Raw genomic sequence first — 18,673 nt, 5'->3', positions numbered from 1 at the left:
CAGTGAGATAGACAGCGAGATAGACAGAGATAGAGACAGAGCGGATAGACAAAAAACAGAGATAGAGACAGAGAGAGAGAGTTCTCTTCTCCAGGTCTATAATAACAGTGGTAGAGCCCCCTCACCAAAGGCTCTCTGTTGAACCTCAGTCTGACTACTAGTGACTTGGTGTGGAATGCTGCTGTGACAGAGACATGCCAAATTCATCTCTCTCTCTCTCTCTCTCTCTCTCTCTCTCTCTCTCTCTCTCTCTTTCTCTTTCTTTTTCTCTCTCTTTCTATCTCGCTCCTTCTCCGTGTCATTTACAGCATAACTTACCTACATATACAGTATAACACAGAGTAAAGCATTGTCCTGGATATTATACCATAACATTGTTATACACTGAGTATACCAAACATTAGGAACACCTTCCTAACATTAAGTTACACCCCTTTTGTCCTCAGAACAGCCTCAATTTGTTGGGGCATGAACTCTACAAGACGTCGAAAGCATTCCACAGGGATACTGGCCCATGTTGACTCCAATGCTTCCCACAGTTGTGTCAAGTTGGCTGGATCTCCATTGGGTGGTGGACCATTCTTGATACACACAAGACACTGTTGAGCGTGAAAAACCCAGCAGCGTTACAGTTCTCAATACAAACCTGTCCTCCTGGTACCTACTAACAGACCCTGTTCAAAGGCACATCAATATTTTGTCTTGCCCATTCACCCTCTGAATGGCACAATCCATGTCTCAGTTGTCCCAAGGCTTAAAAATCCTTCTTTAACCTGTCTCCTCTCCTTCATCTGCAGTGAAGTGGATTTAGGGTAACCTGGAAACATCTAGGGTAACCTGGAAACATCTAGGGTAACCTGGAAACATCTAGGGTAACCTGGAAACATCTAGGGGAACCTGGAAACATCTAGGGTAACCTGGAAACATCTAGGGTAACCTGGAAACAACTAGGGTAACCTGGAAACATCTAGGGTAACCTGGAAACATCTAGGGTAACCTGGAAACAACTAGGGTAACCTGGAAACATCTAGGGTAACCTAGAAACATCTAGGGTAACCTGGAAACATCTAGGGTAACCTGGAAACATCTAGGGTAACCTGGAAAACACTAGGGTAACCTGGAAACATCTAGGGTAACCTGGAAACATCTAGGGTAACCTGGAAACATCTAGGGTAACCTGGAAACATCTAGGGTAACCTGGAAACATCTAGGGTAGCCTGGAAACATCTAGGGTAACCTGGAAAACACTAGGGTAACCTAGAAACATCTAGGGTAACCTGGAAACATCTAGGGTAACCTGGAAACATCTAGGGTAACCTGGAAAACACTAGGGTAACCTGGAAAACATCTAGGGTAACCTGGAAACAACTAGGGTAACCTGGAAACATCTAGGGTAACCTGGAAAACACTAAGGTAACCTGGAAACATCTAGGGTAACCTGGAAACAACTAGGGTAACCTGGAAACATCTAGGGGAACCTGGAAACAACTAGTGTAACCTGGAAACATCTAGGGGAACCTGGAAACAACTAGGGTAACCTGGAAAACATCTAGGGTAACCTGGAAACAACTAGGGTAACCTGGAAACATCTAGGGTAACCTGGAAACATCTAGGGTAACCTGGAAACAACTAGGGTAACCTGGAAACATCTAGGGGAACCTGGAAACAACTAGGGTAACCTGGAAACATCTAGGGGAACCTGGAAACAACTAGGGTAACCTGGAAACATCTAGGGTAACCTGGAAACAACTAGGGTAACCTGGAAACATCTAGGGTAACCTGGAAACATCTAGGGTAACCTGGAAACAACTAGGGTAACCTGGAAACATCTAGGGTAACCTGGAAACATCTAGGGTAACCTGGAAACATCTAGGGTAACCTGGAAACAACTAGGGTAACCTGGAAACATCTAGGGTAACCTGGAAACAACTAGGGTAACCTGGAAACATCTAGGGGAACCTGGAAACAACTAGGGGAACCTGGAAACATCTAGAGGAACCTGGAAACAACTAGGGTAACCTGGAAACATCTAGGGTAACCTGGAAACATCTAGGGTAACCTGGAAACAACTAGGGGAACCTGGAAACATCTAGGGTAACCTGGAAACAACTAGGGTAACCTGGAAACATCTAGGGTAACCTGGAAACCTGGAAACATCTAGGGGAACCTGGAAACATCTAGGGTAACCTGGAAACAACTAGTGTAACCTGGAAACATCTAGGGTAACCTGGAAACATCTAGGGTAACCTGGAAACAACTAGGGTAACCTGGAAACATCTAGGGGAACCTGGAAACTCAGCTAACTATGTGTAGAAGCCGGTGAGCCAGCAATGTGTACATGTAGGTTGGTCATCGGGTTCCCACCCTTCTGTCATGGCTTGTGCATTATGGGAAAGTGACCACATTGTGTAACAGGGCAGTGTGTATTTGTTCCACTTGAGTGACTCTGCTCTGCTCTCTCCTCCCTGGAGGCATATCATTATGACTCTGTATACACAGAGCCTGGTCCCTGGCCTGGCCTGGCCTACATTCTAGCAGGGTACAGGAGAGCCAGCTATGGAGGGAGTCATTATGGAGTAGAATTAGGGTGATGCAACACACACACACACACACACACACACACACACACACACACACACACACACACACACACACACACACACACACACACACACACACACACACACACACACACACACACACACACACACACACACACACACACACACACACACACACACACACACACACACACACACACACACACACACACACACACACCAATCTGAGCATGATATGCCATGAGATGTTTTGTCTTGTAGAAGTGTTCCCACGTATTCCAGTTTTCATTTAGATTCTAATGTCATTTGTTTTCTAAATGAACTGTGAATGATGTGTTATTTTAACGTGCCGTTCCGTTTCTGTTTTCTCAGCTGAAATAGGAGAAGGAAATCACTTCTTAACAGGAAGAGAGACACATGGACCACAACAACAGAATGACAAGTGTTGAACATCTGTCTCAGTTCATTTATTAATAAAGTCTGGAGCCAGAAATAACAATAATCACATAGCATCCCAAACGCCACACCATAATTTCTCCATTATGAAAACAGACCTGAGTTCAGTTCTTATCTGTTATAATCAAATAGCATCCCAAACGCCACACCATAATTTCTCCATTATGAAAACAGACCTGAGTTCAGTTCTTATCTGTTATAATCAAATAGCATCCCAAATGCCACACCATATTTTCTCCATTATGAAAACAGACTTGAGTTCAGTTCTTATCTGTTATAATCAAATAGCATCCCAAACGCCACACCATATTTTCTCCATTATGAAAACAGACTTGAGTTCAGTTCTTATCTGTTATAATCAAATAGCATCCCAAACGCCACACCATATTTTCTCCATTATGAAAACAGACCTGAATTCAGTTCTTATCTGTTATTCTTGTCGGCCTTTCTTCCTCTCCCTTGACGCTGACTGTGCCGGGGTGTGTGTGCGTGCCTGTGCGCTTGTGTGCATCCTTGCATGTGCGTGTTCGTGTCCGTGCATGTGTATGTGCTTGTGTATGTATGTCCCTACTAATCCCAGTCACCTTATTATGAGAAGCAGATGTTTTGTTGCTCATTTGGAAGGAGAGTTAAATGATTATAATTAGGGAGATGTTGAAGCATGGTTCCTTTCCTCCTCTGAGTATTGTTCTCTATGGAGGTTTACTGTACTCTACTAAACTCTGGGTCAGATCCTGTTTGGCCAGGTGTTCTCTATGGAGGTTTACTGTACTCTACTAAACTCTGGGTTAGATCCTGTTTGGCCAGGTGTTCTCTATGGAGGTTTACTGTACTCTACTAAACTCTGGGTCAGATCCTGTTTGGCCAGATGTTCTCTATGGAGGTTTACTGTACTCTACTAAACTCTGGGTCAGATCCTGTTTGGCCAGGTGTTCTCTATGGAGGTTTACTGTACTCTACTAAACTCTGGGTTAGATCCTGTTTGGCCAGGTGTTCTCTATGGAGGTTTACTGTACTCTACTAAACTCTGGGTCAGATCCTGTTTGGCCAGGTGTTCTCTTTGGAGGTTTACTGTACTCTACTAAACTCTGGGTCAGATCCTGTTTGGCCAGGTGTTCTCTTTGGAGGTTTACTGTACTCTACTAAACTCTGGGTCAGATCCTGTTTGGCCAGGTGTTCTCTATGGAGGTTTACTGTACTCTACTAAACTCTGGGTCAGATCCTGTTTGGCCAGGTGTTCCCTATGGAGGTTCACTGTACTCTACTAAACTTTGGGTTAGATCCTGTTTGGCTGGGTGTTCCCTATGGAGGTTCACTGTACTCTACTAAACTCTGGGTTAGATCCTGTTTGGCTGGGTGTTCTCTATGGAGGTTTACTGTACTCTACTAAACTCTGGGTTAGATCCTGTTTGGCTGGGTGTTCCCTATGGAGGTTCACTGTACTCTACTAAACTCTGGGTTAGATCCTATTTGGCTGGGTGTTCCCTATGGAGGTTCACTGTACTCTACTAAACTCTGGGTTAGATCCTGTTTGGCCGGGTATTCCCTATGGAGGTTCACTGTACTCTACTAAACTCTGGGTTGGGTCGTGCATAGCCGGGTGGTCTGCTGTGAACTCCATATGAACAAAGCTCATCTTGAATGAATGTCTGAAATAATGCTTAACAGGATGCAGGGTGGGGGGGCATTTCTATTTCCTCCTTGCTAATAGCTAACTCATTGGATTGTGAGTAAGCCTGCTTGACGATACATGAGTTACATGTTTAACTGGTGTCACTCCACAGAAATGTCACTACAGATTTCACTCTACAGAAATAAACTTTTCAATGGGATTATTTCTCTCTAAAATGAGTTTTGAGATGTCTAAAACACTGAGGGGGTCTTGGTCCTTAATAAAGCCTCTAGCTTGTCATCTCAGGGCTGAGGACGAGGAGGTGACGTCCCCTCTCACCTTTTCTCTCTTTCTTTCTTTCTTTCTTTCTTTCTTTCTTTCTTTCTTTCTTTCTTTCTTTCTTTCTTTCTTTCTTTCTTTCTTTCTCGCTCTCTTTCTCTCTCTCTCTGTCTCTGTTTCTCTCTTTCTCTCTCTCTTTCTCTCTCTCTCATAAAGGCCTATCCAGGTTTTTATTAGCTGTGTAGTAGCCCTGTGCCAACTCCCTGTCCTCTGTCTCTCAGTCAGTCTAATTTAATATTGTTAACTGACACATTCCACTTAACGAGTCTAGAAGTCACTCTGACCTTTGTCTCTGCTGTTGAAAGGTGATCCCTCTCTCTCCTGCTGAAAAGGTGATCTCCCTCTCTGCTGCTGAAAAGGTGATCTCCCTCTCTGCTGCTGAAAAGGTGATCTCCCTCTCTGCTGCTGAAAAGGTGATCTCCCTCTCTGCTGCTGAAAAGGTGATCCCTCTCTCTCCTGCTGAAAAGGTGATCTCCCTCTCTGCTGCTGAAAAGGTGATCTCCCTCTCTGCTGCTGAAAAGGTGATCTCCCTCTCTGCTGCTGAAAAGGTGATCCCTCTCTCTCCTGCTGAAAAGGTGATCTCCCTCTCTGCTGCTGAAAAGGTGATCTCCCTCTCTGCTGCTGAAAAGGTGATCTCCCACTCTGCTGCTGAAAAGGTGATCTCTCTCTCTGCTGCTGAAAAGGTGATCTCCCTCTCTGCTGCTGAAAAGGTGATCTCCCTCTCTGCTGCTGAAAATGTGATCTCCCTCTCTGCTGCTGAAAAGGTGATCTCTCTCTCTGCTGCTGAAAAGGTGATCTCTCTCTCTGCTGCTGAAAAGGTGATCTCCCTCTCTGCTGCTGAAAAGGTGATCTCTCTCTCTGCTGCTGAAAAGGTGATCTCCCTCTCTGCTGCTGAAAAGGTGATCTCCTCTCTGCTGCTGAAAAGGTGATCTCCCTCTCTGCTGCTGAAAAGGTGATCTCTCTCTCTGCTGCTGAAAAGGTGATCTCCTCTCTGCTGCTGAAAAGGTGATCTCCCTCTCTGCTGCTGAAAAGGTGATCTCTCTCTCTGCTGCTGAAAAGGTGATCTCCCTCTCTGCTGCTGAAAAGGTGATCTCCCTCTCTCCTGCTGAAAAGGTGATCTCTCTCTCTGCTGCTGAAAAGGTGATCTCTCTCTCTGCTGCTGAAAAGGTGATCTCCCTCTCTGTGCAGCTGACTTGAAACCCCCTTCTCTCTCAGTATGAGTGAATCCAAAGTCATGGTCTCTCCAGCTGTCCTACACAGACCTGTCCTCATCCTGACAGTAACCCTGTCCTCTAAAGCTGTCCCACACAGACCTGTCCTCATCATGACAGTCTACTCTGTCCTCTATAGTTGTCCCACACAGACCTGTCCTCATCCTGACAGTAACCCTGTCCTCTAAAGCTGTCCCTCACAGACTTGTCCTCATCATGACAGCACCCTGTCCTCTAAAGCTGTCCCACACAGACCTGTCCTCATCATGACAGTCTACTCTGTCCTCTCTAGCTGTCCCACACAGACCTGTCCTCATCATGGCAGTCTACTCTGTCCTCTCTAGCTTCCCCTCATCATGGCAGTCTACTCTGTCCTCTCTAGCTGTCCCACACAGACCTGTCCTCATCATGGCAGTCTACTCTGTCCTCTATAGCTCTGTCCTCATCATGACAGTCTACTCTCTTATAGCTGTCCCACACAGACCTGTCCTGCATACTTTGTCCTCTATAGCTGTCCCACACAGACCTGTCCTCATCCTGGCAGCTTACACTGTAGTTTATGGTCCACAATGTGTCCCCACCTTCCCTAAACAGAGATGGGATTTCTAGCACCACCCTCTCAAAACAGTTAAGACTGGTTGATTAGTCAAACCAACCGGTTGGCCAATGGCACAAGAGCATTGAATTGATCTATTAACAAGATGTGAGTGTCCATTTCCTAAACTTTATGATGGGAAGCTCCGTCCATCCACTAATGCAGTCATTAGAGCTCTGTGAAGGTGAATTCCTCAACAGGAGAACAGATCCTCATTAGTTCCTTAGTGAAGTAGTAACAGTGTGTGAAGGTCCTAACCTCACTCCATTCTAATTCTCAGCAGCTATAGAGGAGATCGTCACACTCTTTAGGAGGAACAAAGTAATGGCCCTGTATAAAATAACTTTCTCTGTAAACTCCACTTAGACACCATTGTTTCTCAACTCTGCCCAGGACCCTTAACGACTAACTAGAGGGTGAAATCAATGTTTCTTTGTGTACTGCACTATAGCCTGCAGGGACAGCAAATCTTAGAGTGGCATTGGATAGATAATATCATTTGCAAGTGCATTTTTCATTGAGTTTGTCTGCCTTTTATTGGGGAAAAGACACATGTATAAACTCAGCTTGGTCTATAATGTATTTTCATACTTGATTCACCTCGTTTATGGATGTTGAAGACAGAGTAACCCAGGATGACTTTCTTTCATTGGAGACTCAGTTCGGTCTATAATGTATTTTCATTCTTGATTCACCTCATTCATACTCCATTACATGGATGTCAGCCTAGGTTGTTTGGGGACTCCCGTCTCCGCTGTGAGTGAATGGAAAGCTGCAGTAACCCGCTGTGCTATTTGGTTGAACCTTTAAACTCTAAAGTGGGATAATTCCTCAATATAATGTAATCCAGTCATAAGCAGTCAAGGGATTTATAGAAAAACCACTTAACCACAGCATAATTCTCGAACATGTCCAGGGATATGACGCAGGGCAACGTAGCGCCGCAGGGAAAGATTGACAGATATTTAGAATTCCAAAGACTTGAAGTAAAACCTGTAGAGAGAAATAAAATACATTACATTTAGAGGTGGCATTATTTTTCCTAATCAAAGTGCCTCTACTGGGAAGCATAGATAAATCCTATAGCAATCAATCCTGTAACAAAGTCTGTTGGTGTCTATGTTCATCTGTTTTGGTGTCTTCAGTCCTGCCCAGTGCCCTGCTTTAATAATCTATGTAAAGAAAAAACTATTTATATTTTCATAATACAATAAGTGGTGATTATATTATTTGTATAAAATAAATCCTATAACAAGGTTGTTATCATCCTGTCAAGCCATAATGTCCACAGCCCTGCCCAGTGTTCTGTTTTCAAACCAGCAGACATGATTGAATCCCTTGGTAAAACATTATGAGCAGGAATGACTGCTACATGACCAAGGGTTTCAACTCTGTCTGCGCCAGCCTCAACCCAGCAGTGAGACAATTAGAAACTGGAAAATGAGGTTACTCAAAGGCTAGCAGGATTACAAGGGCAGCGGCGTGGAAGATCTGTTTAGCCACTGCTACTCTGAGTGTGGAGAGGCTAGCAGAGTTATCCTGGGTTGTGTTTCCAAGTGGCACCCTATTCACTATAGTGCACTACTTTGACCAGAGCCCATAGGGAACAGGGTGCCATTTGGGACACACATATAGTTTAATTTGGAGAGTTTTCAGCTCTCGGAGCCTCCGGCGCTGCAGATCACAGTCAGAGCATTGAGTTTTATTAAGTTGTATTGGGTTTTATTAAGTTGTACTGGGTTTTATTAAGTTGTACTGGGTTTTATGAAGTTGTATTGGGTTTTATTAAGTTGTATTGGGTTCTGTTAAGTTGTATTGGGTTTTATTAAGTTGTATTGGGTTGTATTAAGTGGTATTGGGTTCTGTTAAGTTGTATTGGGTTGTATTAAGTTGAATTGGGTTTTGTTAAGTTGTATTTGTTTTTTAAGTTGTATTGGGTTGTATTAAGTTGTATTGGGTTTTATTAAGTTGTATTGGGTTTTGTTAAGTTGTATTTGTTTTTTAAGTTGTATTGGGTTGTATTAAGTTGTATTGGGTTTTGTTAAGTTGTATTGGGTTTTATTAAGTGGTATTGGGTTCTGTTAAGTTGTATTGGGTTTTATTAAGTTGTATTGGGTTCTGTTAAGTTGTATTGGGTTTTATGAAGTTGTATTGTTTTTTAAAGTTGTATTGGGTTTTGTTAAGTTGTATTGGGTTTTGTTAAGTTGTATTGGGTTTTATTAAGTGGTATTGGGTTCTGTTAAGTTGTATTGGGTTTTATGAAGTTGTATTGGGTTCTGTTAAGTTGTATTGGGTTTTATGAAGTTGTATTGTTTTTTAAAGTTGTATTGGGTTTTGTTAAGTTGTATTGGGTTTTGTTAAGTTGTATTGGGTTTTATTAAGTGGTATTGGGTTCTGTTAAGTTGTATTGGGTTTTATTAAGTTGTATTGGGTTCTGTTAAGTTGTATTGGGTTTTATGAAGTTGTATTGTTTTTTAAAGTTGTATTGGGTTTTGTTAAGTTGTATTGGGGTTTGTTAAGTTGTATTGGGATTAATTACGTTGTGTTGGGTTTTATTAAGTTGTATTGGGTTATGTTTAGTTGTATTGGGTTTTGTTAAGTTGTATTGGGTTTTATTAAGTGGTATTGGGTTCTGTTAAGTTGTATTGGGTTGTATTAAGTTGAATTGGGTTTTGTTAAGTTGTATTTGTTTTTAAGTTGTATTGGGTTTTATTAAGTTGTACTGGGTTTTATTAAGTTGTATTGGGTTTTATTAAGTTGTATTGGGTTTTGTTTAGTTGTATTGGGTTTTATGAAGTTGTATTGGGTTTTGTTAAGTTGTATTTGTTTTTAAGTTGTATTGGGTTGTATTAAGTTGTATTGGGTTTTGTTAAGTTGTATTGGGTTTTATTAAGTGGTATTGGGTTCTGTTAAGTTGTATTGGGTTTTATTAAGTTGTATTGGGTTCTGTTAGTTGTATTGGGTTTTATGAAGTTGTATTGTTTTTTAAAGTTGTATTGGGTTTTGTTAAGTTGTATTGGGTTTTGTTAAGTTGTATTGGGTTTTATTAAGTTGTATTGGGTTCTGTTAAGTTGTATTGGGTTTTATGAAGTTGTATTGTTTTTTAAAGTTGTATTGGGTTTTGTTAAGTTGTATTGGGGTTTGTTAAGTTGTATTGGGATTAATTACGTTGTGTTGGGTTTTATTAAGTTGTATTGGGTTATGTTTAGTTGTATTGGGTTTTATTAAGTTGTATTGGGTTTTATTAAGTTGAATTGGGTTTTGTTAAGTTGTATTGGGTTTTATTAAGTTGTATTGGTTTTGTAAAGTTTTATTGGGTTTTATTAAGTTGTATTGGGTTTTGTTTAGTTGTATTGGGTTTTATTAAGTTGTATTGGGTTTTATTAAGTTGTATTGGGTTGTATTAAGTTGAATTGGGTTTTGTTAAGTTGTATTGGGTTTTATTAAGTTGTACTGGGTTTTATTAAGTTGTATTGGGTTCTGTTAAGTTGTATTGGGTTTTATGAAGTTGTATTGTTTTTTAAAGTTGTATTGGGTTTTGTTAAGTTGTATTGGGGTTTGTTAAGTTGTATTGGGATTAATTACGTTGTGTTGGGTTTTATTAAGTTGTATTGGGTTATGTTTAGTTGTATTGGGTTTTATTAAGTTGTATTGGGTTTTGTAAAGTTTTATTGGGTTTTATTAAGTTGTATTGGGTTTTGTTTAGTTGTACTGGGTTTTATTAAGTTGTATTGGGTTTTATTAAGTTGTATTGGGTTGTATTAAGTTGTATTGGGTTTTGTTAAGTTGTATTGGGTTTTATTAAGTTGTACTGGGTTTTATTAAGTTGTATTGGGTTTTATTGTGGTTTCTGTTGACGTGGAGGTGTTGACAGGGACTGTGTCCACCGTTGACAGGGACTATTAAGTCTTGGCACACAGCTCTCTGCTTTACGATCAGAGGCCTCACACACAGATGGTTATTGTACCTTTCAGAGTCTTACTAAATATTAACACTGAACTGGGGAGGTAACAGAGAAACACCTCTATGGCACTGATATGCAGTAGTGAGTCAGGGGCATACACACACACACACACCCAGGAGTGATATGTCTTTGAGATGTGAATAGGGCTTGAATAGAAGATGATAATGGATGGATGTCTGTGTGCGTGTGTGTGTGCTTGAGTGCGTGCGTGCGTGCGTGCATGCGTGTATGTGTGTGTGTGTGTGTGTGTGTGTGTGTTGTGTGTGTGTGTGTGTGTGAACTGTGTGAACTCCTGAGGAGGACCTTGACAATGCAGGGAAAGTGAATGACAAGTCAATCTGCATTCCAATGGAGGAGGAAGACCCAGACAGGGGTAAATAGTAGGGTCACTAGCCAGGGGACAGGTTAGGTTAGGAGGCTGAGGAGGCTGTTATGGTTACAGTCAGACAGGGGACAGGTTAGGTTAGGGGGCTGAGGAGGCTGTTATGGTTACAGTCAGACAGGGGACAGGTTAGGTTAGGAGGCTGAGGAGGCTGTTATGGTTACAGTCAGACAGGGGACAGGTTAGGTTAGGGGCTGAGGAGGCTGTTATGGTTACAGTCAGACAGGGGACAGGTTAGGTTAGGGGGCTGAGGAGGCTGTTATGGTTACAGTCAGACAGGGGACAGGTTAGGTTAGGGGGCTGAGGAGGCTGTTATGGTTACAGTCAGACAGGGGACAGGTTAGGTTAGGGGGCTGAGGAGGCTGTTATGGTTACAGTCAGACAGGGGACAGGTTAGGTTAGGGGGCTGAGGAGGCTGTTATGGTTACAGTCAGACAGGGGACAGGTTAGGTTAGGGGGCTGAGGAGGCTGTTATGGTTACAGTCAGACAGGGGACAGGTTAGGTTAGGGGGCTGAGGAGGCTGTTATGGTTACAGTCCGACAGGGGACAGGTTAGGTTAGGGGGCTGAGGAGGCTGTTATGGTTACAGTCAGACAGGGGACAGGTTAGGTTAGGAGGCTGAGGAGGCTATTATGGTTACAGTCAGACAGGGGACAGGTTAGGTTAGGGGGGCTGAGGAGGCTGTTATGGTTACAGTCAGACAGGGGACAGGTTAGGTTAGGGGGCTGAGGAGGCTGTTATGGTTACAGTCAGACAGGGGACAGGTTAGGTTAGGGGGCTGAGGAGGCTGTTATGGTTACAGTCAGACAGGGGACAGGTTAGGTTAGGGGGCTGAGGAGGCTGTTATGGTTACAGTCAGACAGGGGACAGGTTAGGTTAGGGGGCTGAGGAGGCTGTTATGGTTACAGTCAGACAGGGGACAGGTTAGGTTAGGGGGCTCTTGGTTCTTAGTGTGTTTGTCTGGGCATGTTGAGCAGTGGTTTAGTTGTGCAGTGGTTCTGTGGGTTCTAGAATAGTTCAACTAGAAGTGAATTTTGGGTCATTCCAGATGTGACAAAGTCCAGATGAAATCTAGAGGGGTGAAATCTAGAGTTGAAATCTAATGTGAAATCTAGAGGGGTGAAATCTAGGTTAGGACATGTTGATTGTATAGAGGAGGATTGTAGTTCATGTTTTATTTTGATAGTTCTATTGACCATTTTATCTCATCAAAACTGAACTACAGAACATAATAATCTATATTTTATCTCACCAAACTGAACTACAGAACATAATAATCTATATTTTATCTCACCAAACTGAACTACAGAACATAATAATCTATATTTTATCTCACCAAACTGAACTACAGAACATAATAATTTATATTTTATCTCATCAAACTGAACTACAGAACATAATAATCTATATTTTATCTCACCAAACTGAACTACAGAACATAATAATCTATATTTTATCTCATCAAACTGAACTACAAAACATAATAATCTATATTTTATCTCACCAAACTGAACTACAGAACATAATAATCTATATTTTATCTCACCAAACTGAACTACAGAACATAATAATCTATATTTTATCTCACCAAACTGAACTACAGAACATAATAATCTATATTCTATCTCACCAAACTGAACTACAGAACATAATAATCTATATTTTATCTCATCAAACTGAACTACAAAACATAATAATCTATATTTTATCTCACCAAACTGAACTACAGAACATAATAATTTATATTTTATCTCAGCAAACTGAACTACAGAACATAATAATCTATATTTCCAGTGCAAAGGTTCTTGTATTAATAGGATGATGTTATCTCCTAAGACATTAGAGAGGGAATGGGTTGATTGGATGTTCAGGTGGCTGATTGGATGTGGAATCACGAGTCACTTTAATAATGTTTACATGCTGCTTTACTCATTTCATATGTATATACTGTATTCTATTCTACTGTATTTTAGTCAATGCCACTCCGACATTGCTCGTCCAAATATTTATATATTTCTTAATTCCATTCTTTTACTTTAGATGTGTGTGTATTGTTGTGAATTGTTAGATATTACTGTACTGTTGGAGCTAGGAACAGAAGCATTTCACTACACCTGCAATAACATTTTCTAAATATGTGTATGTGACCAATAAAATGTGATTTGATTTGTCCTGTTTTACACATGTACCAGTGTGTATTAAAACGTGTTAATTAGAGATGTGTTTTATTCCAACACCCCCTGAGACACCCTCTGAGAGCGGGGTCACGGCCAGTGTCCTGACTGATGAGCCATGGGACTTTATCCCCTATCTATCCTTAGTAGTGATCTGACCTGTGTGATGTGCAGAACACTGGTAGCTAAACGTCTCATTAGGAGCTAACTCCGGCTATCTCTACTGTGCTAATTCAAACACTTAACAACATGGTCGTCCATCTGAGCACATCAATGACCACATTAACACATCATCCCTCCTCTAATACACAGCTCTGATAGACACCAACAGTATGTGAATGATGTTATCCGGCACAGGAAAATAGACACCTCTTTGAATACAGGAAAATACACATGTCTGGGATAACACATCTTTGACTTGTAAACCTGTTTTGTCTAGGGGAGTCGAGGGACACTGCTTTCTGTTTTGTCTAGGGGAGTCGAGGGACACTGCTTTCTGTTTTGTCTAGGGGAGTTGAGGGACACTGCTTTCTGTTTTGTCTAGGAGAGTCGAGGGACACTGCTTTCTGTTTTGTCTAGGAGAGTCGAGGGACACAGCTTTCTGTTTTGTCTAGGAGAGTCGAGGGACACTGCTTTCTGTTTTGTCTAGGGGAGTCGAGGGACACTGCTTTCTGTTTTATCTAGGGTAGTCGAGGGACACAGCTTTCTGTTTTGTCTAGGGGAGTCGAGGGACACTGCTTTCTGTTTTGTCTAGGAGAGTCGAGGGACACTGCTTTCTGTTTTGTCTAGGGGAGTCGAGGGACACTGCTTTCTGTTTTGTCTAGGAGAGTCGAGGGACACAGCTTTCTGTTTTGTCTAGGAGAGTCGAGGGACACTGCTTTCTGTTTTGTCTAGGGGAGTCGAGGGACACTGCTTTCTGTTTTGTCTAGGGGAGTCGAGGGACACTGCTTTCTGTTTTGTCTAGGGGAGTCGAGGGACACTGCTTTCTGTTTTGTCTAGGGGAGTCGAGGGACACTGCTTTCTGTTTTGTCTAGGGGAGTCGAGGGACACAGCTTTCTGTTTTGTCTAGGGGAGTCGAGGGACACTGCTTTCTGTTTTGTCTAGGGTAGTCGAGGGACACTGCTTTCTGTTTTGTCTAGGAGAGTCGAGGGACACTGCTTTCTGTTTTGTCTAGGAGAGTCGAGGGACACAGCTTTCTGTTTTGTCTAGGAGAGTCGAGGGACACTGCTTTCTGTTTTGTCTAGGGGAGTCGAGGGACACTGCTTTCTGTTTTATCTAGGGTAGTCGAGGGACACAGCTTTCTGTTTTGTCTAGGGGAGTCGAGGGACACTGCTTTCTGTTTTGTCTAGGAGAGTCGAGGGACACTGCTTTCTGTTTTGTCTAGCGGAGTCGAGGGACACTGCTTTCTGTTTTGTCTAGGAGAGTCGAGGGACACAGCTTTCTGTTTTGTCTAGGAGAGTCGAGGGACACTGCTTTCTGTTTTGTCTAGGGAGTCGAGGGACACTGCTTTCTGTTTTGTCTAGGGGAGTCGAGGGACACAGCTTTCTGTTTTGTCTAGGGGAGTCGAGGGACACTGCTTTCTGTTTTGTCTAGGGGAGTCGAGGGACACTGCTTTCTGTTTTGTCTAGGGGAGTCGAGGGACACAGCTTTCTGTTTTGTCTAGGGGAGTCGAGGGACACTGCTTTCTGTTTTGTCTAGGGGAGTCGAGGGACACTGCTTTCTGTTTTGTCTAGGGGAGTCGAGGGACACAGCTTTCTGTTTTGTCTAGGAGAGTCGAGGGACACAGCTTTCTGTTTTGTCTAGGGAGTCGAGGGACACTGCTTTCTGTTTTGTCTAGGGGAGTCGAGGGACACAGCTTTCTGTTTTGTCTAGGAGAGTCGAGGGACACAGCTTTCTGTTTTGTCTAGGAGAGTCGAGGGACACTGCTTTCTGTTTTGTCTAGGGGAGTCGAGGGACACAGCTTTCTGTTTTGTCTAGGGGAGTCGAGGGACACAGCTTTCTGTTTTGTCTAGAGGAGTCGAGGGACACTGCTTTCTGTTTTGTCTAGGGAGTCGAGGGACACTGCTTTCTGTTTTGTCTAGGGGAGTTAAGGGACACAGCTTTCTGTTTTGTCTAGGGGAGTTAAGGGACACAGCGTTCTGTTTTGTCTAGGGGAGTCGAGGGACACTGCTTTCTGTTTTGTCTAGGGGAGTTAAGGGACACTGCTTTCTGTTTTGTCTAGGGGAGTCGAGGGACACTGCTTTCTGTTTTGTCTAGGGGAGTTAAGGGACACAGGGCTTCTGTTTTGTCTAGGAGGCGAGGGACACTGCTTTCTGTTTTGTCTAGGAGGCGAGAGACACAGCTTTCTGTTTTGGGACTGTAGGTATATTAGTTTGGAATCTGACTGGGTCTCAGGTTTACTGACCATAGCCCTGACTGGTTAGAAGTTAGACTGGGTTGTGAATGGAGAGAGGCAATAGGGAGATGGCTGGATTGGATGACAGCGTGAGTGTGTGTTTGTGTCTGACAGTGGTATGTGTGACAGTGCCAAAGGTTACTGCATAAACCCTTCATTAGCTACATTGACTCGAAAGGCTGCGGACATCTGAATACCAGCCAAGGCATCATTCACTCAGAGCATGTCCGATGGCCTGGCACGGTGCTGAAATATCTCCATTATCCCCACAATGGCCACCCAGGGGAAGGCCAATGGGGTTTACAATGGGAAGGAAGGAAACTGGCAGGAAATACACCCTAGGTGTTTCGCTACATTACTTCCTCCTCTTGACTGAGAAAGCACTGAGGTATGTTTGGTTCTTCACTGTTTCACAGTGTGGATTGGGACCGACGGTTCTGCTATTCTGGACTGGAGGAAGCAGGAAAGGCTGGGATGGTGGGACATACACACACACCCTGTCCCAGGAAGCAGAGCAGACGACAAGGTCAACTGCCTCTTCTGTTTCTGAAGGGCTTTCTCTGAACAACCCCACGGTGGCTTCTGGCCACAAGCCCAGCCTACATCTGAATGGATAATATCTCCTTTATTGTCTGAAAGAAAGAGCCTCTATTCCTGGGAGTATTTGTTTCATCTTCAGGCATTTTGTGACCCTGTCATTGTCTATATTGTGAGAGGAAAAGTGGCTTTGGGGCTTTTTGTTGGTGTCTTGGTCCAAAAAGTGACTCTTTGGTTCGGCCATTTTGATATGTTGGTCAAGCTAGGATTTGTTTTCTTACCTACCTTACTTTAACGTTTCCACCAGGAGTTTTACATGTTGATCCAGATAAATATCTTCCACTCAAAGCATGGTATTCTCTGAGCTAAGTTAAAGTGGCTTTTAGTTTGCTGTGCCAAGACCCTGGAAACCTGGAGAGTCTTTTCGCCTCTCTCTGAAAGGTATGCCAGAATTGCTCTTTGCTCTCTCTCTCACTGTCTCTGTATCTCTCTCCTTTTCTCTCTTTTCCTCCCTCCCTCCCTCACGAATCCTAAATCATAGTTATTCCTCATGTGTACCTGGTAATTTGGCATGTGACAAACTGTTCTGCTCCATTCTCCATAGACTGTGGCAGGGCGTCCTGGGGGAGGGTCCTTTGTCCCAGGCACAAAGATGGAAACACATTTGTCATTCAGCTCTTAAATGAAGCCATCAACCGCTCATGATGAGAAATGGTGTAGACCTGGTGCAAATAAAGCAAGGAAATGTCTCTCGCTTGTTTATGGACGGTCAAAATGTTGATCTCCGACCAGTAAACAACGTTCTGTCCTATATGGAATTGCGTTGAGGTTCTGGAACACATACATTTGTATCATTTAGCAGATGCTCGTTTCCAGAGCAACTGGGGATAAGTGAATTGCTCAAGCGCACGTCAACTGATTTGTCTCCTAGTTGATTGGGGATTCAAACCAGCGACCTTTCGGTAACTGGCCCAATGTGCTTAACCACTAGGCTGTCTGGTGGGAGTTCACTGCTGATGTGAAGTGTTCTGGGATCAATTGAGATGAGAGGTGACTCCTCAGTGACACTCATTCAGGCTGGGAGTAGGGGAGCTCAGTTTGGGGTTGTCTGTGGTGACATCCATATGAATAGATAAGGACATCCCTCTTCAGTTTGGGGTTGTCTGTGGTGACATCCATAGCAATAGATGAGGACATGCCTCTTCAGTTTGGGGTTGTCTGTGGTGACCTCCATATGAATAGATGAGGACATCCCTCTTCAGTTTGGGGTTGTCTGTGGTGACCTCCATATGAATAGATGAGGACATCCCTCTTCAGTTTGGGGTTGTCTGTGGTGACGTCCATATGAATAGATGAGGACATCCCTCTTCAGTTTGGGGTTGTCTGTGGTGACATCCATATGAATAGATGAGGACATCCCTCTTCAGTTTGGGGTTGTCTGTGGTGACATCCATATGAATAGATGAGGACATCCCTCTTCAGTTTGGGGTTGTCTGTGGTGACATCCATATGAATAGATGAGGACACACCTCTTCAGTTTGGGGTTGTCTGTGGTGATGTCCATATGAATAGATGAGGACACATCTCTTCAGTTTGGGGTTGTCTGTGGTGACATCCATATGAATAGATGAGGACATCCCTCTTCAGTTTGGGGTTGTCTGTGGTGACATCCATATGAATAGATGAGGACACCCCTCTTCAGTTTGGGGTTGTCTGTGGTGACATCCATATGAATAGATGAGGACATCCCTCTTCAGTTTGGGGTTGTCTGTGGTGACATCCATATGAATAGATGAGGACATCCCTCTTCAGTTTGGGGTTGTCTGTGGTGACGTCCATATGAATAGATGAGGACATCCCTCTTCAGTTTGGGGTTGTCTGTGGTGACGTCCATGTGAATAGATGAGGACATCCCTCTTCAGTTTGGGGTTGTCTGTGGTGACATCCATATGAATAGATGAGGACATCCCTCTTCAGTTTGGGGTTGTCTGTGGTGACATCCATATGAATAGATGAGGACACACCTCTTCAGTTTGGGGTTGTCTGTGGTGACCTCCATATGAATAGATGAGGACTCTCACCATCTCAGCCTCTGCAGAATAAGTCATGGGAATATTTCATATGCTGATAAAAGATAGAAGTTCAAAGATAGATAAACGTAAAATATACAAAGATGTGACGTAGATAGGAGATGGCTACAGTTTGTATCACTGTTTACGTGTCACTAGCCACTTTAATAATTACAATTGGATGTAAAAAATGTATCACTAGTCACTTTAAACAATGCCACTTTATATAATGTTTACATACCCTACATTACTCATCTCATATGTATATACTGTACTCTATATCATCTACTGCATCTTGCCATCTTGATGTAATGTATCACTAGCCACTTTATATAATGTTTACATACCCTATATTACTCATCTCATATGTATATACTG

Source organism: Salmo salar, unplaced genomic scaffold (genome assembly GCF_905237065.1).
Source record: "Salmo salar unplaced genomic scaffold, Ssal_v3.1, whole genome shotgun sequence".
NCBI lineage: Eukaryota > Metazoa > Chordata > Actinopteri > Salmoniformes > Salmonidae > Salmo > Salmo salar.
Note: the sequence above shows the minus strand (reverse complement) of the source record.